Genomic DNA, 25,327 nt, shown 5'->3' with positions numbered 1-25,327 from the left:
GATAAATAAGTGTAGATTATTTTTCCTTTCTTATTTGACTAAAGAGATATGTTTAGAAATGACTGTAGTATATATTTAAAAGCATTATTTTTAAAAAGGAAAGACTTTGTACAATAGGTAATACTTAAATTATGCTTCTGATAAGTTGAGGATTCTGTAAGTGGCGAAAAGAGAATTCATTGTAGATATGGGGGAGCACCTCTATAAAGGCAGAGGGAGGAGATATACAGTTGTGTACAAGGAAAAGCTTGTATGTAATAGAGAATATGTAAAGAGGAACTATATGAAATAAGACTGGAAAGGTATAGAGAGCCATAGTAGAAGAAGACGAGGTTATTTGGAGACAGGATATAGAAGGTGTGTAGGAAAATAAAAAGCACATCACTTGGCCATAGTTCTATATAGATATAGACAAGAGTTCCTCCATTTCTGTCTGAAAGATACCCAGAGTTAGGGGTTGTAATATGTTTGAGTCTGCAAAAAAGACTGAGAAGAATCAGTCAGATAGAACTAGAAGAGAGCTATGTAACTAAAACCTAAAGAGGAAAGAGTATAGAGGAGGTAATTGTGTAAAATGAGCAGATCTAGAAAAGGAGTTGGTAAGCTTTTTGGTGTCACTAACCCATTTAGCAGTCTGATGGTGTTTATTGACACTTCAGAATAATGTTTTAGGTGAATAAAATAAGACACATAGAATTCAATTATTCAACTATTCAAATATACCTATTTGACTTCCCTCTTTTATTCAGCTATTTGAAAAGAGTTCTGCAGAGTCTATATAGCTGATCCTGTTTAGTTAAATCTTAGAAATGGCTTTCCCTGATAATTAGTTATGTGTGGCACGTACATGAAAAAAACAGACTATCACAGAAGTATGATAGAATTTGGATTTTGCATTCTAAGAATCAGCTATGGCCACCTAACTTTTCCAGTTTTCTGGCAATTGCCATCAGGATCTGTCTTCCTCAAAACCTCTCTGCTTTACCACCAAAAAAGGTCATCCAAAGGTCTTTGAATTCATATAGGAAGTATTACTTGCTTTTGTATACAATAGTGACCTAGAACTGGTATGTATTCATTTGACTGTCTAATTTCCATTCATATATTTTTTAAAAAGAGTCAAACTAGTTTGTGTTAATTTGACTACTTAATTTCCTTTCAAGTGCTTAAAAAGAAAAGGGAGTCCAATTGAGCAATGGATGAACAAGTTGTGATATATGATTATGATGGAATACTGTTGTATAAAATGTTGAGCAGGATGCTTTCAGAAAAACTTGGGAATACAGAGATGAACTGATGCAAAGTAAAATGAGCAGAACCAGGAGAACATTGTATAGTGTAGCAGCAGTATTGTAAAATGAGCAACTATGAATGACTTGGCTATTCTTAGAAATACAGATATCCACGACAATTCTGAAGGACCTATAATAAAAAATACTCTACCTCCAGAGAAAGAATTGATATGAAGCCTTGAATCCAAATTGAAATATACTGTTTTTTATTCTATGTATCTTAAGGTTTTTTTGTCTGTTTTTCTTTCACAATATGACTAATATTGAAATCTATTTTCCATGACTGCACATTTAAACTTTTGCCAAATTGCTTGCCTTTTCAAGGAGGGCAGAAAGGAGGGAGAGTTAGAATGAATTTAGAACTCAAAATTGTAAGAAAATGAAGGTTAAAAATTATTTTTATATGTAATTGAAAAAAATTAAGAGCCTCTTCTTCCTCTGCCATTAACTTTATGCTAGAAGCCAGAGTTTTTTGGAACTTCTAGTGATTGTTGGCTTCTCTAGAAATTATTTTCTAGAATATTTCCTAGCATATTTTAGGGAGCCCTCTTTAACGATGTGTCAGATATCTTTTGTTTACCAGTTGAAGCATGAGACTGAGGATAGGTGTGCATTATGTTTTTTGTGTCCTGATAAGAACAAAGGTGACTGTGTTGGATGAGTTTCTTTGTGCTTATGTTTCTGTTTTTAGCTTTGATCATGAGAATAAATTAGAGAAAAACCTATGAATAAAAATAGCTTTAGCATATGGACTAGGTAAATGAAAGCAGACATCTTGTTTTTCTATCTGTCATTTCAGAGAGTATCTTGGAATTGCATTGTGTACTCTGAGTGTCAAGGAAGTGGAATTCATGTAGCAAAGTAGGGGGAATAGAAACAGTCTTGACTGGTTTGGCATTATTGAACTTAGCACAATGTCTAGAGCATAAACATTCATTCTAGGTTTCTTCTATTTACACTATGGCTTCTGCAAAAACCTAGCACTGCCTCCAAAAGAGTTGGCTTCTTAGTGATGTCTTGGACAGAGGCCCTTTAGTCCTAGACTGCTTTTTACCTGCCAGGCAGACACTTGTGAATTCATTTTTAATGCTTGGCATCTGTTTGTTTTTTTTTTTTTTTAATTGAAAGCTGACAAGCTCAGCTTAGTCTTTTGAAGAATCACCAATAAGTACATTCAAATAAGTACATCCTTTTCTTCATTCACATCATAGAATATCTCATATCGACTTCATTGGAACCTGCATCAGAATAAGATATCTTACTGCTCAGAACTTTAGCTCATTTAGACATTTATCCTAAAAGATTTGTTAAAAAAGAATTCCTGCTCTGTGGGAGAAGCATCAGCCCCACGCAGCTTGAGTTGGACCTCCTGCTAGCCCAGCCCATCTCCTCCTCCCCTGCTCCAGTCCTATCCCCACCATGGCAGGCTATCACATCAGCAGTAGGATTTGTTATATTCCAGATAATGGGCTCACGGCACAGCAACTCTTCGACTGTGGGGATGGGCTTATGTACAATGACTTCCTCATCCTCCTGGGATATATAGACTTCACAGCTGATCAAGTGGACCTAATGTCAGCACTTACCAAGAAGATAACTCTGAAAATCCTACTCAGGTCATCTCCCATGGCCACAGTCACTTATACTAGAATGGCCCTTGCTATGGCACTTACAGGAGGTATTGGCTTTATACATCATTACTATACCCCAGAATTCCAGGCCAATGAAGTACAAAAAGTGAAGATTTACCCTGTGGTCCTGAGCCCCAGAGATTGTGTCAGAGATGTCTGAAGCCAAGGCAAGGCATGATTTCTGTGGTGTCCCAATCACAGACAATGGCAAGATGAGCAGCCACCTGGTGGGCGTCATTTCCTCTCGTGACATTGACTTTAAGGAGGAAGAACATGGCCATTTCCTGAGCGAGATCTTGACCAGGAGGGAGGATCTGGTAGTGGCTTCTACAGGCAACATGTTAAAAGAAGCTAATGAAATACTGCTGCAGAGCAAGAAAGAGAAGCTGCCTATTGTGAATGAGGATGATGAGTTAGTGGCCATCTTTGCCTGCATGGACCTAAAGAAGAATTGGGACTACTCACTGGCCTCCAAGGACACCAGGAAGCAGATTTTGTGGGGGGCACCCATTAGTACCCATGAGGATGACAAGTACTGGCTCCATCTGCTGGTCCAGGCCGGCATTGATGTGGTTTTGCTGGATCCTTCCCAAGAAAACTCAATTTTCCAAATTAACATGATTGTACATCAAAGAGAAATACAACAACCTCCAGGTTATCGGCGACAATGTGGTGACAGCTGTACAATCCAGAAACCTCATTGATGCTGGAGTGGATGCCCTGCGGATTGGCATGGGCAGTGACTCCATCTGCATTGCCTAGGAAGTACTGGCATGTGGGAGACCCCAAGTGATAGCTGTGTACAAAGTCTCAGAATATGCACAGAGCTTTGGTGTCCCAGTCATTGCTGATGGTGGTATTCAAAATATGGGCCACATTGCCAAACCCTTGCCCTCAGAGCTTCCACAATGAAGATGGGCTCTCTGTTGTGTTATAGGGATTTTAGGAAAGGGGGAAGGATTTATACACAAGGGAAAAATCACATTTAAATAACTTGAAATTATTAACAGAGATGGGGAAGATGTTGGGGAAGGAATAAGGGGAAGGGTAGCATCTGATTTTTTTACCCACTATATTTGATTAACTAAGCTTACAGTGCCTAACTATCTTAACTAAAGGCTATTAAGAATAAAACTCACAGTAAACCCAAAATCTCACACACACAGAATTAATGATTGGTCGGGTATTAGGAATCCCAGTTGTGGTATCCTAAGATGGTTCCAGCAAGGTAGAAGGTCTTTTCCCCAGTCAATCTGACTACCAGGAAGACTGGAGATTTTCCTCTCACCCTAAGCCAGTTGATCCTCAAAGGCCATCTGCTTGATAGGTGGTTTGTTCAGGGGGTCTCAGCTACACACCTTCCTACTTCACTTTCAGCTCACTTTCAGTCAGTTGGAAACTGCTTCGTGGAACTCTGACTCAACCAGCTCATGAAAGATTCTAAGTCTTAAGACCTGTCAATCATTCTTGCAACTTCTTCCTTCCCTTGCTACAGTCCCCCCTTTACACAAAGCCTAAATCGTGTTGAGAACACTATTTTGGCATTTGTGCACTAACTTACTTACCTATTACTTAAACTATAAAATATCAACCCAAAATAACAAACATCCTACACTTAACTATCTTAACCTATCTAATACTATCCTATTCTAGGGATTTATCAAGGAAGGGAAAAAAGGGAATTAAGTAATGAACAATTACAGATTTCAAACACAGAACAAACATATGTAAAATCACAACAAGCAAATAACATCAAAAGCAAAAGATAAACACAACTTTCATGCAAACATTAAAATCATAAACTACTCCTTACATCTAACTTCGAGAAAAAATTTTTGAAAATTACAATTAACACAAAATTGTATAAATTTTACAAAGAAAATTAAACAAAAACATTAAATATACTTATGCAAAATACATGTAACAATAGATAAAATTAAACATAAGTGATTTATTTACATAATTTTATACACATATACATAGAATACATACAATATATATGTGTGCAATACATATACACTTCATATTTACAATATGTTACATATATACATATACATGCACTATAATACAATTAATCTTACAATCCTATTATATACACTATTTGCATATGTATTTACAATTTGTGTGATATGTGATGTTATATGTTAATTGTGTTATGTAATGTATGTTATTATGTACTTTGTAATGCAATTTTGTAATGTAAATTAGTATCTCACCTCATCTTATCTACTTTATTCCTATCTAACTAAATCTCTATCCTCAAAATTCTCTTGTCTACCTATATTCCTATATTAAACTAAGTATCTAACTATTTTTTGTTAGTAACTAACTAATTTATAGTTTATTATGATAATTGGTACCCTAGATATACATTGTTTCACTCATTCAACTAGTGAATCAATGTAACCTAACCATGTTTATTTATTTGTGTTTATTTGTATATTATGTTGTTATTTTTTCTCTGTTATGTTGTTTTGTAAGTGTTATGTCAGTGTTATGTCAGTCAACACAATTATGTCACTGTTATGTTAGTGTTATGTTACTTTTGCATGTAATATACTTACCACTCCTTCAAACTTTCTTCCTCTCCTCATCTTATCTTGATTGAAGAATTCTTCACCAATTCCATGGTAGTAAACATAATTATGTTTATTTGTGTGAATATATGTTATGGTGTTTTATGTTATAATACATTACCCAAACTTTTTTAATCCATTAGTCCATTAATTACTTGATCTTCTTCATTGCAAATTACCTCAAAGTATTTGTCTCTATAAGTTTTTGAGTCTTTTAACAATGTCTATTAATTTCCTGAATTCTCCTCTTCATCTGCATTGTCCTCTTCCATCTGAATGCCCTCTTCAACTGGAATGGTCCTCTCCTTACTGACCTTTCTGACTGCAGACTCAACTTGACTAATGATTCTCACTTTCTACAATCTCTTCTTCATTTTCTTCCTCAATAATTTGTACATTTTCATTATTAATACCATGTGCTAATTTTATATGTGAACAATGATACCATGAATCTCTACCTAAAACTTTTACTGAAGATGGAGAAACTAACACAATAGTGTAAGGTCCTACCAAACTCTCTTGTGTTTCTGATGTTTTAGCAAATTTTTTCACCTATACCATGTTTCCTGGTTGGAAATTATGGTGAGAATAATCCAATGGACCAGATTGGATCAATACTCTCATATCATGTAATTCTTTAAGTTGTTGTTGTAAAGCACTTAAGTAAGAAGCAAGTTGACAATCTCCTCCTAAGAGAGATGTATAGACTGTTTTACAAATCTTTGCCTGTAATGGAGCATGTCCAAAGAGCATTTCATTAGATTATATATGTAAATCTGCTCTTGGTCTTATAAAACAAAGCTATGGGGAGAATATCTGGACATTTTAGATGAGTTTCAGCACAGATTTTTTTTTTCCACCATAGACTTGAGTTCTCTATTCACCACATACTCCACTTGACCTCAACTTTGTGAATGATAAGGAACATGATATTTAGGTGTTATTCTTAGATTTTTATTACTCTCTTCAGGATATCTTGTGTAAAATAAGATCCTTTATTAGAATCTAAGGTAATTGGTACACCAAACCCAGGAACAATTTCCTTAAGTAACACTTTCACCACAAAGCTAGCTGTATTAGTATTAGATGTAAAGCTTCAGGCCATTTTGTTAATCTATCTACAATTACAAGACAAAACTTGTATCTTCCAGCTTTTGGCATGCTTATGTAATCATTTGCAGACTCTCAAATGGAAAATATGCTAATGGTCTATCACCTAAACCTTTCTGTATGAATAACCATTGGTTGAATTTTTGGCAAACAGAACAACTTGTACAGATCTCATTTGCTACAGAACTAATTCCCAGTGCTACCCATTGCCTCTTTATAGAGCCTACTACAGCTTCAGTACAAAAATGACCTTTTGTGTGGATGGCTTGATATAAATAGGCATACAAATCTTTTGGTAATAGCACTTTTCCAATGTCTGCAACCCATATTCCATGTTCTTTCCTTGCTCCAAATTTCTCTTTCCACTTTTGAATTTCTGAGTCTACATAAGCTTTTTCTAGATCATCAGATTCAATAGTTGACAAGTTCATTACATACACTGAAGCATTCCTGGGAGCAAATTTTGCAGTTATATCAGCTCTATGATTTCCATTAGAGACTGAATCTCTGCCATTATTATGACTTTTACAATAAATCACTGCTAGCTGTTTAGGTTTTTGGATAGCATCCAACAACTCAGTTATTATTTCTGCATGAGCAATTGGTTTTCCTGATGCAGTAATAAAACCTTGTTTCCAGATCTTTCCTGTAGCATGACTAACAGAAAATGCATAACGAGAGTCTCTATAAATATTTACACTTTTACCCTTAGCTAGAGGACATGCTTGTTTCAATACAACCAACTCTGCTTCTTGAGCACTAAGGTTACTAGGTAATGACCCATACCACAGTGTCTCAAATTATGTGGCCACTGAAGCACCTGTACATTTAATTCCATTACACAAATATGAAAATTCATCAGTGAATAAGACCAAGTCTGGATTCTCAACTGGAGTGTCTTTCAAATCCATCCTAGGCATATCCTCTAGATCTACTACTTCTATGCACTCATATACACTCATGTAATGGTTTACCGTTCTTTGGCAAATCAGAAAGAAGCATAGCTATATTTAAAACACTATACCTCTTTAACTGGATGTTTTCACTACCTAGAAGTATAATTTCATTCTTAGATATTCGTTGATCTGAATAAGCTTGAGTACAAAATTTCCTCTTTAGTGCTTCTATTTGTGATGTGAACAATATACAGTCAATGAATATCCTAAAACTAAGTCTGCTGACTTCTGGACTAACATAGCTGCAGCTGCTATTGGATCAAGCTGGCCACTATAATGTCCAATTGGATGATAACTTTGTCCTGAAGTCTGTGTGAGTACACCAGAAGCAATACCCTTAGTTTCATTTACAGTTAGAATGGATTTGTATAGTCTGGGATACCCAAAGGAGGATCAGGTAAAATGGCTTCTTTAAGCTTTCTTAAGGCTTTCAGATGTTCAGGTTTTCATTTCAGAGGTTCTGATTCTGTATTCCTGGTTAAATCTGTTAGACACTTTGTTAATTCACTATGCCTAGGTATCCATTGCCTACAGAAACCATTTGTTCCAAGAATAGCTCTGTGTTGCTTTGTGGTCTTAGGAACACTCAGTTTCTTGATATCTGCTATTGTTTTCTGTGTGATACTTTTGGAACCCTCTGATAACACAAATCCAAGATATTGTACTCGAGGCAAAACCCACTGTAATTTTGCCTTGGAAATTTTATGCCCATGTTTATATAATTCTATCAAAAGAACCTTGCTGTCTCTTAAGAGACATATTTTAGCATTTGGGGATGCATGGAGAATATCATTCACAAAATGCACTGATTTACTTTCCTTGAAATGTTATGGTTTTTAGATCTTTATTTAAAATTTTTGAAAATTGCCTCGTTGAATCAGTATACCCCTGGGGCAAACGAGTCCGTGTCCAATGGGTTTTTTTCCCCAGGTAAAAGCAAAAGAGCTTTTGAGAATCCTCATGGATTAGTATCAAGAAAAATGCTGAGCTTAAATCTAGCACAGTGAAATATCTTGCCTACTTGGAATGGAAGAAATTATAGCAGCTGGACTTGGTAGAATTGGATGTGTCTTTATCATATAATCATTTACAGCTCTTAAATCCTGTGTGAATCTAGATACCACTTTGCCATTTTGGTCTAGCTATGGCTTTTTGATTGGAAGTATAGGTGTGTTATATTCTGAGAAGCCAGGTATTATGATCCCTTGTTGGATTAGAGATTCAATGATTGGTCTGACACCCTCTAGTGCTTCTTTAGTTAAGGAATATTGAGGTATACAAGGAACTCTTCCTTAGTCCTCACCCTTACGGGAATAGCTGATTTCAATAGACCTACATCTTTGGAAGACTTTGACCATAAACCTTCAGGGATATCCTCAGATACAGGATAGATAGAATACAAGTCATCCTTTGTACTGACTGACTCTAAGAACAGCAATGGAAAAGCTTTCAGATATTCTTCTGGTAGATGTAATGATATATCGCCAATATCAGTTCATTGAATTGTTGCTTGTAAGTTACATAATAAATCCCTACCTGAAAGTTTCATGGGACAGTCTGGCATACAAAGAAATGCATGCTCTACAGATAAAAGACCTAAAGTAATCATTTTTGGTTGAAATTTTGCTAGTCTCTGCAGTTTACCAGTAGCACCTATTACTGCCATTGTACCAACCACTCTACAATTCTTAGGAAGACTTGCAAAACTTATTTACTGCATCCAAAATCAACCAAAAGATCATAAAAAGATCATCTATAGTAACTGTTACATATGGTTCTGTACTATTTGGAGGTTAAAATGTTTCTAATACTAGTGCAAGCACAGTAACATCAGAACAAAGCTCAGTCATTTCCTGTCCATCCAAATTTACATCTGCTTGAACTACATAATATTGCCAGGATTTTGCATCTTTAACTCTATCATAAGCTTTATCACTCCTCTCTTTGGTCCTTATACTCTCTACTTTAGTATCATTGTTCTCATTTACATTTAAATTATCATTATCCAGTTTACATTCATCACTATTTTCTTTTTTTTTTTAAACCCATACCTTCTGTCTTGGTGTCAATACTATGTATTGGTTCCAAGGCAGAAGAGTGGTAGGGGTTGGCAATGGGGATCAAGTGACTTGCCCAGGGTCACACAGCTGGGAAGTGTCTGAGGCCAGATATGAACCTAGGACGTCCCATATCTAGGGCTGGTTCTCAATCCATACTGAGCTACCCATCTGACCCCTCTTCACTATTTTCTATTCATTAGAATTTTCTAATTTTACACTATAATTTTTTTCTTTACAATTATTAACACTAATTACATTTTCCTTTGATTTAATCACATCATCTATAGCTTCATTAACCTTATTTACATTGCAATCACTTTCATTTACTCTCAATTCATTATCCCTTGATTTATCTACAGAAGAACACTGGGTAAACCTTCATAAGGTCAAGCCCCCTTTGCTTTGATCACCCTTAACAACCTGACTATATTATGGCCTTGCTCCAGACTTAACCCAGACCTGCATTGTGCTCAGATCTGGTGCTTGAGCTCCCAGTCCTGCACTGTCCTCAGATCTGGTGCTTGAGCTCCATTCCTGCACTGTGCTCAGATCTGGTGCTTGAACTCCCTGACAGCAGGCATTCTGACATGAATTTCCATTATTCCTTCTTGAATAGTTATTCCAGTTCTTATTTTTATTATTATTGTTATTCCAGTTATTGTTGTTATTCCAATTATTCTGCCTATTAAATCCTCCATACCTGTTCAATTGTCTGGAAAACTAACCTCTGTATCTACATTCCCTGCAAAATGACCAGTTCTATTGCAGAGGAAACGATGTTGAGGACCAGATCTTCTATCCCTAGGCTTGTAATAGTTATTAGTTTTCATAGATCTTAATGCAGGTATTGCCTTAACCTCTTTAATCTCACTTTCTCTTGCTTTTACCTCTGCTTCCTTTAATTTCCTTTTAAGATCTTCTATAACTGTTTCTCTCTCCTCATATTTATCTTCAATGTCTGTGCGTAAGTATGTAGCCTTCCTTCTACTATCCTCCAATTCCACCTCCTCCCAATCAGGGTAGTTATTTTTGAAAAATAGTTTTATCTTAGGGATAGCATTTTTCACGAAGATTCTTTTATATGTACTGTTGTTCCCTCTTTCAAAACATCCATGTTCAGGTATGTCTTGGCAGCTTCAGTGATATGGTTAAGGAATGAAGTTGGTATTTCAGTTGCTTTTTGCTTTATACCTTCAAAGTTAATCCCTGCTTTTGGTCTCTTAATATATCTACCCATAACCTCTCAGGGTATCCAGGATTGTGCAAAAGAAAGGGTCCATCCGCAAAGTTGTTCCTTACTTGATTGCTGGCATCCAGCACTTCTGCTAAGATATGGGTGCCAAGTGTCTAATTCAAGTCAGAGCCATGATGTATTCAAGGGAACTGAAACTTGAGAAGAGGATGTCATCCACACAGGTGAAAGACAGTGTTCATGGACTCCATTCATAAGAGAAGTGGCTCTTCTGAGAAGTGACCTTGTTTTGTTTTTCTGCCTCTCACCTCTCCCTCTAGTTTTTTCAATAAAAAGCTGGATATTGTAAAAAGAATTCCTCATTAGTGACACAATATTATGGTCCCATCTTGTATTTGAACTTTTTGTTGTTGGAGATATTTCTTGGGAATGGAATTAATGTTAGTGGTAGACTTTACAAACAACCTAATTATCCCTTTGCCATTTACTGTAAGAAATTGGATGGAGACTGGATTCATAATTGCCTTTCTGAAACAGTACATTATTTATGGATGATGTGAAAAAAATTAAACACAGAAATATAACTTTCCCTTAGTATTGTTTCCCATTTTTGAAATAAGATAGAAAAAATAAATTTATTCATTTAAAAAACATTCTGTGTATTACTTATCTTTTTACCATTGCCAAGTTACTGTTATCTATGCTCAAAAATGCAGGCCAGTCAGTCTTATAGAAGGGAAAGTCAAAGACAGTCGGTTTAGATGCATCTGGGTAGTACAATGGTTAGAAACCCCTGGACTTGGAGCTTGGAACACTAAAACCTACATCTAGTCTCAGACACTTAACTTATGACTCTGGACAAGCCACTTAATCTCTGCCTCAATTTATATAAAAAATGAGGATAGTACAATGACATGTAAAACTAAGTGGAATTGCATGTTGGCTATGGGAGGGAAGTAGAAGGAGGGGAGAGAAGGAACATGAATCATGGAACCATGGAAAATTTTAATTAAATAATAAAATAAAATTTAAAATAAAATAAAATGAAGATAATAGCAACCCCCACCTAGGGTTATCATAAGGATAAAATGAGATGTGTCTGGCACATATTAAGGAAAGGATAGGGAAGAGAATAAGTATTTCTATAGTGCCTACTAAATAGACACTATCATACCTATAGTAAGCATTTAATGAATGTTTGCTTTCTGTCTGTCATTCTATAACTAGATGGGATCTTGAAATTAATCAGGTAAAAGTCATTTGTCTCTTAAGCTCTTAGTAAGTACGAGGCACTGTGCTAAGAACTAGGGATCCAAAGAATGGCAAAAAAACAAACAAACAAACAAACAAACAAACAAAAAACAACCAATCCCTGCCTTTAATGATATCAGAAATAATTAAGTAAACCTACAGTATTAGCAGAGTAGATGGAGGTAAATTTGATAGAGGAAAGCTTGCTAAGCTGGAGAGGGGATTAGGAAAAGACACCTTCAGAAGCTGAGGGCTGGAGAAGTTAAATGACTTTTCTGAGGTCACCCAGATAGAAAGTCACAGAAATAGGATTTGAACTTGAGCTTCCTGGCTTCAAAGTCAGTATCTTTTCCACTGGTTATCAAGGAGAAGTGAACTTTTGGTTTTTGAAAAAATGGAAGGTCTTGATCATACAGATAAATGAACTAAAGAGGCAGAGGAAAGTTCCAATTTGTATTAAGCTATTTGTGAGTGCAAGAAGATAGAGAACAAAGAGAAGCATCACTGAACACTTAGCAGTAAGTAATAAATATGAGATCTGTGCTCAGAAAGTAAAGGACTTGGACCCTCTGAGAGAGAAATAACTGCTTGTCTTCCAAAGGAAGGTGTGGTAGGTCCACAAGTAGTGCCAGAAGAGAGATCATCCAAAAAGAGTCAGATAAAAAAATGCATGCTACTGGTTAGTGATAAGAGTACCAGGGCAGTGGTTTGTCCACTTGACATGATCCATAGAGTAGCAGCTGTCTTTTCTGAGGCATGTGTACTTCCAACACATGTCATATTGGATGACAACTACCCACTCACTACTACTTAGTTCTTCTGAACTTCTGACAGTTCACTTGGGAGCAGATGCTACAGACAGAAAGAAAGGAGCAAACATGGCTAAGGATTACAACGTCTGAGGAAAGAAAATGATGACTGTGGGCACAAGCATTGAGGGCTGTCATCACTGCCATCTGTTGATGACAAGGCCTTCAGAAGACAGAAGCAGATTTGAGAAAGTAAATAGCTGGTTATGGAGATGGTATTTGAACTGTGGCTTAAAATAGAGGAATGTTGGGCTTTTGGCCAGGGATAGAGTTTATGTTAGAAGGTCTTATAAAAATGTTTGTTTGTTTCTTGTTAATTTTATTAAAAGGCTTTTAAATTTAAAAGATTTGTGAGTAGGAAAACTGCCTGTGTATAATTGCAGTGTTACAATAGATACCATATAGGAAATAGCTACTAGGTAAGTAGAAGAATAGTATAAGAAATACCAGGAGACTAAATCCAGGAAAGTTCCCAGTCATAAAACCTGTGACTTCAGATATCTATTCTAAACCTAGAATGTATGGGTACCAAACAGGGTAAACTTTTGGGATTCTAATATATGGAGCCAAATTTGTTTTCATAAGTATTTGTAAGGATTTGTAGGGTTATAAAGCTGGTATTTATTCAACATTTTAATGTTTACAAATTAGTTTAGGCACATAATATCATCGGATCTTCACAGCAACCCTGGAGGTAATCACAACTGCAAAGATATACCTAAATTTTAAAAAATAGAACAGATGAAGTAGGAAACAAGAGGAGCATTATACCTTAAAGTATGCCCATGTGAGGAAATGCAGGAATTAATCAGGATAATATAGGAAGCATGTGGAAAAAGATTAATGGAGACAGATATAGAAATTGTATTTTCATTAGAGTACACTAAAGATCATTTGAGCAAAAAGATGAAATTGATAAATTTGGGAAACAGATTGCAAACTTGCAAAAGAGGCATGATATAATAGCAGTATGAGAATTCAGTTATCTGGATATCTTCCAGAGTTCTTTTCTCTGCCAAAAGCAAAGAAGCTAATAATTTCATCCTACAAAAGGTAGAACAAATAGTGAAGGAGGAGCTATTATTCTCTATATGATTCATACCAATGAGAAATAGCTGGTTGTTGAATTTGAAATTATGGGATCATGGATTTAGAGTCATGAAATTATTGTTCAGTTCAGGTTCAACTCTTTTTGATCCCATTTGGGTTTTCTTGGCAAAGGAATTTAGTGGTTTGCCATGTCCTTCTCTAGCTCATTTTACAGATGAGGAACTGAGACAAATATTGTTAAGTGACTTGCCCAGGGTCACACAGCTAGTAAATGTCTGAGGCTAAATTTGAACTCAGGAAGATGACTCTTCCTAATTCAGTCCTTGCATTCCATACACAGTGCCACTTAGCTACCAGAGTCATGAAGACCTAAGTTCAAATTCTGCCTTCAACACTTGCTTAAGTCTATGATCCTGAACAAGTCACTTTCTTAGCCTCCAGTTTACTTTTCTACATAAAGAAAATAGTATTTGCCTTTTAGGGTTGTTTTCAGGATTAAATGTGAAAAAAATGTAAAGTACTTTGTGATCTTTAAAAGTATATGTAAATGTTTTTCTTAATATAATGCCTCTTAAATTTATATGATTGAAATAAAAATAAGTAAAATATTTACTAAATGCCTGCTGTGTAGAAGAGATTGTACTGAGTGCTGAAGATACAAAGACATTGTCCACTTATCTCCTTCTCTTAAAAAAAACAAAAGAAACCAACAACCTTGAAGTACCAGTCCCTTTTCTTTAAGGAAGAATGGAACATTTATACAAGTAAATACATTATAATTAAGGAGGTAGAGATAATGAGCATCTAGGGAATCAGGAAAGACTTCCTATAGGAGGCCTTTTCAGGTCACATGAGATGAGTGAGAGTTCATGAAATCTAAGGATGAAAGGTCATCAGTGCCTTTTCAACTACCAAGACATAAAAAAAGAGACATTTAAAAGAAAGAAAGTATCATAGAAGTAGAGCTGGAATAAACCATGAGAGTCACTAAATCTAACTCTTTCATTTTCAGAATAAGACAAAGTAGGAAGACATTAAATAACTTACTTTCCTGCTGAGGTCATACAGAAAGTAAACATTACAATTCACCTTAAACTAAAGTCCTCAACTGCCAAATCCAGTGTTGTTAACTATAAACAGATAATTATAATAGATTTTATTTATGTGCATTAGTAATGACTAAGTTTCTCTCTGGAGAAGAGTTGAGAAAATGCCCTTTGGCAGAGATGTAGGAAGAATCTATGTTGTGGATATGGAATATTGCAAATACTGTCAGTCACAATTTAGTTTTACTAAAGTGGTTTTCCCCTCTCTTTTAATTTTTCTTGAAAGGATGTTTCAGGGGATAAAGGAGAAGAAAGAAATGTATTCAAAATGACAGCAATAGATGTTTTAAAGATAATATTAAAAATGAGTATACCAGTTCAAAAATATCATTCATATTTATATTGCTATGCTTCTCTACAGTGCAAGCTATGTGCAAGTAATATCCTCATTTTACAGATGGAGAGACTGTGACTTTAAAAGATTTAGCTATTTAACCAAGATCAAATTATTATTGCCTGACCTGGAACTTAAACCCAGAATCTCTAACTAAATCCCTTATTTTCCTATTGTACCAATATTGTATATTGCTTCTATTGTGTTTTAGGGGGGGGAAGAACTTTTGACCAATTTTAGATTAAAAAAAAAAAAACAAAACAACCAAACACCTTTTTACGGCAGCTCTGTTAACCATAAGTGGCTAGGTAATACAATGGAATGAACATTAGACCAATAATCAAGAAGACTTCAGTTCAGATCTGACCTCAGATTCTTAGGAAATGCTATTTGTAAAGCTTTTCCTTATGGTGCTTGGCACAAATAAAAAGTTAATGGGGGTTGGGGGATATTCCCATGTAATATAGGAGCAGAGTGGGGTCACTCACACTTTCCCTGATGAACTAGAGAGAGAGAGATGTGAAGGAGCTAAAGAATGGAGAAAGGAGATTGATCCTCCCTTCTCCTCCCCTTGGGGGAAGATAGCACAAACTGTCTTCAAGAGGGATAGAATTCAGATATTAGATCAACTGTGGAGGTTAAGGACTGAAAGAGAAGGTCCTAGAGAATAGACCCTCGTCCCTGTCCCTCTCCCCCACAACCCCCCACCCCCCGTTCCTGGCTGCTGTAGGAGAGCAGAATAATTCTCTTGCCCCTGGATATCCCAATCTCCCAACTGCCCTCTTTCTCCCTTTGGACCTGAGTCACCTCTACAGTCTGATTTGGAGCTGATTCTCTTTGAGGAGAAAGAATAAGATTTCTTTCCAAGCCTTGGTCCCCTAACTTTATTTTAGGGGACACACAAGGCAGGGAGAATGGGGTTGTTGAATGAAGAAAGTGGGAAATGGGAATCCCTATGAGCTAACAACTGACCTTCCCCCCACCCCCAAGATCCTGAGGATTCAGGCTGTCTGCCTGACCCTCTTTTGGGTCAGTTGTGGGGCTGTCCTTCCTCCTGATCTAATCTAGTCGTAAGATGAAATTCAAGGACAATTTTGGGGGATAGAGAGGATCTTCTTTAGTAGATGGCTTTTCTCAAAAATCCCAATCTATTTTTATCATCTTCAGCAGGAACCAAAAGAATTTGAGGTTCACTAAAAAGTGGTGTAAGGGGTAATTTAGGGGTTCTGACTAATATATTATCCTTATGGTCGCCAGGGATTAATTCAAATCCCAATAAAAATATCCAAGTCAGTTTGGGAATTTTATGGTGATTTAATTAATATAGAGGAAAGGAATTAAGAAGAAGAGAGAGGGAAAAGGGTATAGGATTTCTCTGGCCTAGCCTGAGCCAAGGGGAGTTCAGAGACCTTGCATTGAGGAGGCCTCCTCTGAGATTAGGGGCCTCCTAGGAGGATGGCGTTTTAGGAAAGGTAAAGGAAAAAGGAATCAACCTAAACTCCAAGAGAGCTCAGGGAAGACACCTCACCTGAACTACGCTACTAAGCTTCTCCCAGTATTGCATCAAGGATGCTCACCACCAAACCCGGACTATAGCTGCAGCCACGCCAAGATGCCAAGATGCTCAGCACGCTGCCACCAGCCACCTCTCCACCACAAAAGCCCCACCTCTCCACCACAAAAGCCAGAGCCACCTTTCCGCAAAAAGAGCCCCCAAAAGAGGAAGTGACACAAAATATATAGACCATTTTTTACATCACTTCCTGCGTCTCACATGTACCAATGGTAGCTTAGGACAGACCAGGAGGTCTGTCAATTGTTTCTGATTTGTCACTTGATAGCACATGTCAATCATAGGCCATCCTTCTCAACACTTACATTAAGCAGAGTGAAGTAAATCTAAAATTCACAGTGGTCCATGTCCAGAGAAGCTCTTTGTATCAGAGGCTTCCTCTCAGACCATCCACTCCAAGAGCGCTCCCAAGAAGTGAAGTAACAGTTTTTGAATATTCACAGCTCATCTGTTCTTTTCCTGGAATCTTGGGTCTTCCTTGCCCTTCCCCCATTTGGGTTGCTCCTTGGTCATACTTGGTCTGATTTCCTCTCTTACACCATCCTTCCTAGATTTATCCATTTCATTGAAGCAAGGCACTAACATGTGAAACTAACATAAATATTGAGGATTACCTATCAGGAGCAGCCCCAGGACACAGATTAAATAGCAATTCTTTGCTCTAATCTAGATTGTGCATGAAACAGGGAGATAGGGTGAAAGTTTGGATAAATGCTAGTAAATCCTTTCTTATCATCATTGTTGTTACTGTCATCATCAATAGTGTTTCTACATTGCACTTCAAATTTCCAAAGTACATTTCCTATATTATTTCATTTGATCCTCACAGAAACTCTATAACAGAGATATAATTATTATCCCCATTTCTAAATAAATAAATTGAGGCTAAAAGATTAAGCTATTTGGCTGGCACCAAAAAAGCTAGTAAGTGTCAGAAGTGAGATTTAAATTCAATTGTGACTCCAGTTACAGCATTGTACTCCACATTTGCCTCCCAACCTAGGTGTATTCCCCGTTGATAAGGAGTTGATTTCTCTTCCAGCATTATTAGGAGACAGTGCTTCTCTTTGGGATAGGTTTAGCCAAAAGTGCCAATAACACATTGGTGTAGATTTTATTACTTGGATTGATAGTAAATATCAATATTGCTAATCCTTTTTTTTTAAACCCTTACCTTCTGTCTTGTAGTCAATATTGTGTATCGGCTTCAAGGCAGAAGAGAGGTAAGGGCTAGGCAATGGGGATTAAGTGACTTACCCAGGATCACACAGCTGGGAAGTGTCTGAGGCTAGATTTGAACCTAGGACCTCCCATCTCTAGGCCTGGCTCTCAATCCACTGAGCTATCCAGCTGCCCATGCTAATCCTTTTGAATTGAAAGTATTAATGACAAGTGAGGGTTTCTGATGAATCCACTGCTGAAGAAACTGAATGAAAGTATTTATATTTTAAATGGAAGAAAACTGGGAAAATTTCCTCACCTGTAATATGAGGTCACTCTAGATGCTCTCTTAAGTTCCTTCTAGCTCTACATTTGTGTTGCTATGAAAATGTCAAAAAACCAGGCAAAGAAGACAAACACAGTAATTATACAAACACAACTACATAACACTTTCCACACAAATAAAACTAGATCTAAACAATTGACTAAACATTAATTGCTCATGGGTAGAATGAGCTAATATAATAAAAATTAAAATCCTACCTAAATTAAATGACTTATTTAGTGCCATATCTGTCAAACAAACTAGCAAAAAACCATTTTATAGAACTAAAAGAAGTAATAATTAAATTCATCTGGAAGAACAAAAGATCAAGAATATCAAGGGAACTAATAGAAAAAAAGTGATGGATGGTGGCCTACCAGTACCAGATTTTAAACTGTACTACAAAGCAGTGATCATCAAAACAATTTGGTACTTGTGTAAAGGATAATGTTAGCGTTGTGACCTAAATTTTATTAATAATTGGTTGCCATGGATATCCCAAATAGTAAAATAAAAATACCCAAGTCAGTCTGAAATTTTATGGTGATTTAATTAACATAGTGGAAAGAAATTAAGAAGAAGGGAGAAGGAAAGGGTGTAGGATTTTCTCCCGCCTGTCTTGTACTGGGCAGGAAGATTAGGGGATCTAGAAAGTAAAGGTTTGGAGTGTGAAAGAGGAAGGAATCAGCCTGAACTCCAAGACTCAGCCAAGATGCCTGAACCTGAATTAGCTCAAGGAAAAACTCACCGCCAAAACCCAGACAAATAGGTGCCACCATGCCAAGATGTCGGAATGCTTAGCACGCTGCCAGCCAGAGACGCCTCTCTGGGAAAAGAGCCCAAAGAGAGCAAGTGACTTGCCCTATATAGATGGTTTTACTTTCCTGCGTCTCATCTGTACCAATGATAGCTTAGCTTGACTTAGGACAGCCCAGGGGTCTGTCTGCTGTTTCTGCACATGTCTGTTGAAGGCCATTTTCTCAGAAACTTAATCCTTGAGTATGGTGTAGACATTCCTGAACTCGTTAAACTAAGTAGGGTGGAGAAATGTAGAGTTCCCAAGACTTGATTCTGTTAAACCAAGTATCTCCATTGTTACTAATCAGGAGATAGCCAAATCAGATCTTCTAAAGTACGTTCTGAGTAGGGTGGAGTAGTTTTAAAATTCACACTGCCTAAGAGATAGAAACATGGATCAATGGAATAGACTAAGGGTAAATGACCTCAGCAATCTAGAGTTTGATAAACCCAACAATCCCAGCTTTGGGGATAAGAACTCACTATTTGACAAAAATTGCTGAGGAAAATTGGAAAATAGAATGGCAAAAATTAAATTTAAATCAATATCTCGCACCCTATACCAAGATAAATTCTAAAAGGGTATAAGCCTTAAATATAAAGAAGGATATTCATAAATAAATTAGGTGAATGTGGAATAGTGTACCTGTCAGATCTATGGAGCAGGGAAGAATTTAGACCAAGCAAGAGTTAGAGAACATTATAAGATGTAAAGTGAATAATGTCCATTATATTAAATTTAAAAGGTTTTATACAAACAAAACTAATACAATCAAAATTAGAAGGAGAAGCAACAAACTGGGAAAAAATTTTTATAACAAATTTCTCTGATGAAGGTCTCCAATATAGTCTCAAATATATAAAGGATTAAGTCAATTTTATAAGAAACTAAGTCATTCCCCAACTGAAAAATGGTTAAGGGATATGAATAGACAGTTTTTAGATGACAAAATCAAAACTATCAATCTTATGAAAAAAAAATGTTCTAAATCCCCCAATTATAGAATTGCAAATCAAAACAACTCTGAGGGTACCACCTTACACCTAGAATATTGGCCAATATGACAGTAAAGGAAAATAATAAATGTTGGAGAGGATGTGGCAAAATTGGGGCACTAATGCTTTGCTGGTGGAATTGTGAACTGATACAACCATTCTGGAAGCCAAGTTGGAATTGTGGTCAAAGGGCTTTTAAAAAATGCATGCCACTTGATCTAGCAATACAACTAGTAGGTTTTTACCCCAAAGAGATTTTTTTAAATGGGAACAAAAATATTTACAAAGAAAATTTTTTTTAATGGGAAAGGTCCTGTTTGTACAAAAATATTTATAGCTGCACTTTTTGTGATGGCAAAAAAAAAATGGAAACTGAGGGGACTTCCCTCTATTGGGGAACTGCTGAATAAATTATGGTATATGATGGTGATGGAATACTATTGTACTATAAGGAATGATGAGAAGTATGATTTCATAAAGAACTGGAAAGACCTATATGAACTGAGGCAGAATGAAATAACCAGATTCAGGAGAGCATTATACACAGTAACTGAAACATTATTGGAAGATCAAATGTAATAGACTTTGCTATAATAGCAATGCAATGATCCAGTACAATTCTGTGGAACTTATGAGAAAGAATGCTATCCACAGTTAGAGCAAGAACTGTTGGAGTAAAAATGAAGAAGAAAAAATATGGTTTATCACTTGTTTATATGGGTATTTGATTTGAGGTTTTGGTTTTACAGTTAGAGCAAGAACTGTTGGAGTAAAAATGAAGAAGAAAAAATATGGTTTATCACTTGTTTATATGGGTATTTGATTTGAGGTTTTGGTTTTAAAAGATTACTCTTATAAAAATGAATAATACAAAAATATGTTTTGAGTAATAATACATGTATAACCCAGTGGAATTGCTTGTCAACTCCAGGATTGGGGAGGGAAGAGGAGAGGGAGATAGCATGAATCATATAACCATGGGGAAAAAATAATAATCAGGAAAAGTGTGAAAATAAAAGTTGTTCCAGTTTTGGAAAAAGGATCAAAGGTCTATGGAAAAAGATTCACTGACCTACTTTTGGTGCCTTGAATTCTGGAGTCAAAATGCCCAAACTCCTCAGCTTGTTGTACCCACACACATCCATATGCACTCAGAGTCATCAAGGGGAAAAGGTGGAGCAGCAAATTTAGAGGTTAAAGAATATATTTTCATATACCTCAGATGTAAGGGGAAAAAGCAGCCTTGGATCTGTGTGTAGAACCCCACAATCAGCAAAATAGGTAGAAGTATAAAGAGATGAGTCTTCCTTTAGTCTCAGTAGAAATTGTATGTTCATTTATTCTTCAGATATTTATTAACTGCATACCATGTGCAGAATAGTTTAGAGTAAATATAGTCCTTGTCCCCCAAGGCTCATATTTAGAACTGAAGGGGCCTCGAAGATCATTTAGTCTGACCCTCTCATTTTTCACATGTGACTCAGAGAAAACTGGGTCTTTAAAGGTTTTGGTCAAAGACTCTGAGGTCTCTTATGAATATAAGATCATATAAAATTCCTTGATGAATGAATGAGTCAAGCATTTATTAAGTACTTCCTGCTAAGCACTATGGAAAATAGAAAAGTAAGGCAGTCCCTGCTCTTAGAGAGTTCTTCTAGAGGGAGAGGCAGCAGTTAGAATTAAGCTCTTAGATGGTTACATTCCATGGTCCTTTGGACATAGTGGCAAAGATGATATTAATGTTCTACTTTAATATCATTTCTACTAATAAAATATCAGTTTCTGATGCTGAATCATTTGAATGAACCAAGGACTTTGTAGATAGGAACTCTCTTTTCTGTGTCTTCAATTGTTGTACCTATAGCCCTTGCAGGAACAGTTTTGCCAGGCTGCATCTCCTATTGTTTCCCAGGTGATGACTAAGGACACTGGGCTGTAGTAGTAGTAGTCTTTCGGTAACCGAGGATGATGATTGTCTTTGTGCGCTTTCATCTGTGATGTGTGTGCACAAAGACACTTGTGTGTGAAGGAGATTTAAGTGGAAAAGTTGATGCACAGAGACAGTCCCACTCTCTTGGCGTTGGAAGCCTGGGTCCAGTGGCACGAAAAGTCGTTACACCTGGAGACTTCTTCAGCTGCATTGGATGGCCATGTTGTCTTTTGTGCTCCAACATGCCCTAAGCACTCCACAATGCTTTGCTGCGTTGCCCTCTCAGCCATTGAACCTTCTTGTTGGTTTCTTCCGTCTGTTTGGCCAAAGCAGTCTTCACATGCTGGGTGAGCAAAGCCCTAGTTCACCAGGGGTCTACGACTCGATGGCTACCCTCACAAGGTTTAGCCGGCTTGTCAAAGCCATTGCCGGTAGTGTGGCCACTGCCACATGCTAGCAGCTACTGGGAGCCACAAGTGAGAGCTGAGTGTCAGAGGCTGGAGTGCTGCCCTAGGAGGGCACGACAAGCCCTCCATACCAGAGATACTACTCCTCCCTGAGCACCCCACGAATGTACAGTATTATTAAAGGAGTAGTTAGTAAACATTTAGAAAAAGAATTTGGCAATCACAGCAATTAAACGGATCTTGGGTTTGGGATACTAAGATTCCTCCATCAGGTATCAGGGTGGAGATAGTGGTCAGGGTGGTAATGGTTTGACTTGTCTGGCACATACTGCTTCTTGCCTCTCAACATCCCTTGCTACTCTAGCTAAACTGACTTGCCTTAATTTTGTGCCAGTTAGTTGTCAGTTTGTAGAAATGTCTTGCCCCTTCTTTATGAGAATTACTTTTCCAGGTGATGATTATGAAGACTAAGCTGGAAGCAGGAACAGAGAGATGCTGTTACTCCCAGGTTTGCTATGTATTTGGTGCCAATTGTTTATCAATTTTTGCTAGTTGTGATAAGGCAGATAGGCCATGTATTCACAATGGTTACTCCCTTCATTGATGGCTATGGGAGCAGGTCTGGAAGCAGATCCTGTGGTTTGGTGCTGCCATTCCCAAGGCTATTGGGCATAGGGAGTGAGGCTGTTTCCATCAGCATATTTGGGAAGATGATGGTCAAGATGGTGGTAGTAGTTTGAGTTGCCCAGTATTGTTGCCTCTAATCTTTCCCTCAAGGTGTCTTGCTATTTCCTGTATTTGTTCCAAATGTAGCAAAACTTCCTTGGGGAAGCTTATAGTAATTCTGTGGATTCTTTCTCTTCATATTCAATTCGTGTTTATCAATATAGAGAGATTTTCTTTGATAATTTCCTGAAATATAGGGTCCAGATTATTTCATTTTTCTAAGTTCTCTGGGGTTTTACTAATGTTGAGATTGCTGTATCATAGTCTGCCCTCCTGATGTCCCCTTCAGCTGTATGTTTATCAGTCATTTGGATAAGTCATTTTTTTTTAAGCTTGTGTGTCTAGTCACATAGTTGATTCAAAAGTACAGAAATGAGAGATCCTACTGTGCATGCTATTTGTTGAACCTAAAGAAAGTAGAATGGCAGAATTCTCCCTTAAAGGCTATCCAGACATTTTTCACTGACTATCACCCATTCCTAGAATTCTCTCCCTCCTCATCTCCCCCTTCTGGCTTCCTTCAAGTCCCAGCTAAAATCCTACCTTCTACATGAAGCTTTTCCTTTTCTCCCATAATTCTCGTGCTTTCTTTCTTTTGATCATCTCCAAATATCCTTTTGGCAGCATTTTTATACTGTGAACCTTAAAAATTCCCACACCCTACTTCATAAGGTTGGGTTAAGACCATTCCCCACTTTAAACAATGAAGTAACTTAGATCAGGAATGTGAGAACTCTACTTCACCATACTTAAGCATGCCTTAGGGGAAGATAAAGTTGTAAACTCTTTGATGAACAATGAAAGATACTTAAACCCATACTTATAATAAGGCAAAAAGTTCTTAAGCTAAGTACCTATAAAGGTCAGGCAACTTGTGAACTTACAAGGAGCAAAGAGGTGATAACATACTCAGAGATTCTAGTCTACTCAGATGTGATACTCAAAAGAAAAGCCTTCTTAGGTGTGAACTAAGAATGGTCTGTCCTTTGAAAAAGTCTACTGTGATTGGTAGATGTGAGAACTTAGGGGAGGAGACATAGGAGAAAATTCCCTTTAAATAGGAGCTCAGATTCATTCAGGGACATGCAGATTTAGGATTGAGCTGGTGGAGGCAGCTGAGATGAAGCTGGCCTGGTGTCACTAGAATCCTTGGTGAGTGATTAAGGACTGGCTGATCTTTCTTTTAAGGCTTAGGCTTGGGTTGGCCAGGGCTGCCCTGGGCCGGCCTATCCTTTTCTCATTATCCCCCTTTTCTCTCTTTCTCTCCTTTTCTTTAATTCCACATTTGTATTAATTAAAATCTCTATAAAACCCAGCTGACTTGGGTTTATTGAATAATTGGGAATATTTCTCTGGTGACCACCTTATATATTGATTTAAAAGCAAGACACTATAGTGAAAACATTTTCTGTGGTCACAATTTTCACAATTTACTCATCCACTCTTTTATCTACAACAATTTAATTCTTCCACTATTTTAATCACTACAGTTTATAGCTTCAACTATTTTAACTATTACAATACCTAGTTCTTTTTTTTATGTGTTGTTTCTTCCATTAGATTGAGAGCACCTTAAGAGCAGGAATTTTTTTATTTTTCTTTGCATCTCTAGTACTTAGCACAGAACCTGGTACAGAGGTGCTTTGTAAGAATTTATTGACTGACTCATTAAGTCAACAAAGCTGCTTATGCATGTGTCAGTCAGAGATCTATAGCTGGAAAAGTCTTCAGAGATGTCCTAATCCAATTCCTTGATTTTACAGTTGAGGAAACTGAGGTGTAGACTTGCCGAGGGACATTTTGTCATGAATATCATTTGAACTTAGGTCTTCTAATTCTGGAGACATTGCTCTTTCCTTTGTATTAACATTCATTTTGGCAAAGTTTAAAAGACTGTGTTTTAAGAAGAACCTACATCACCAGAGATTTGGGAGTTGTATTTCTCCCCAACTCTAGAAAATAGCTATTACAGAATTAGAACTGGAGGGAGAACATTTCCAATACAATAGGAGTTTAAAATCTCTTTGGAGAAGGAAATGAAGAA

At 36.9% G+C, this 25,327-nt stretch overlaps 1 protein-coding gene and 1 pseudogene across 5 annotated transcripts in view; both read left to right on the top strand.

Moving 5' to 3' along the window:
- Positions 1 to 25,327, top strand: part of ARHGAP39 (Rho GTPase activating protein 39) — a 426,284-nt gene that overhangs the window by 209,051 nt on the left and 191,906 nt on the right. The gene's annotated exons all lie outside the window — the stretch shown is intronic.
- The window catches only part of LOC130458311 (inosine-5'-monophosphate dehydrogenase 2-like), a 29,911-nt pseudogene extending 4,584 nt beyond the window's left edge, over positions 1 to 25,327 (top strand).

The sequence above is a fragment of the Monodelphis domestica genome, chromosome 3, assembly GCF_027887165.1.
Source record: "Monodelphis domestica isolate mMonDom1 chromosome 3, mMonDom1.pri, whole genome shotgun sequence".
Lineage (NCBI taxonomy): Eukaryota > Metazoa > Chordata > Mammalia > Didelphimorphia > Didelphidae > Monodelphis > Monodelphis domestica.
This window is presented reverse-complemented; position numbering and strand designations above follow the sequence as displayed.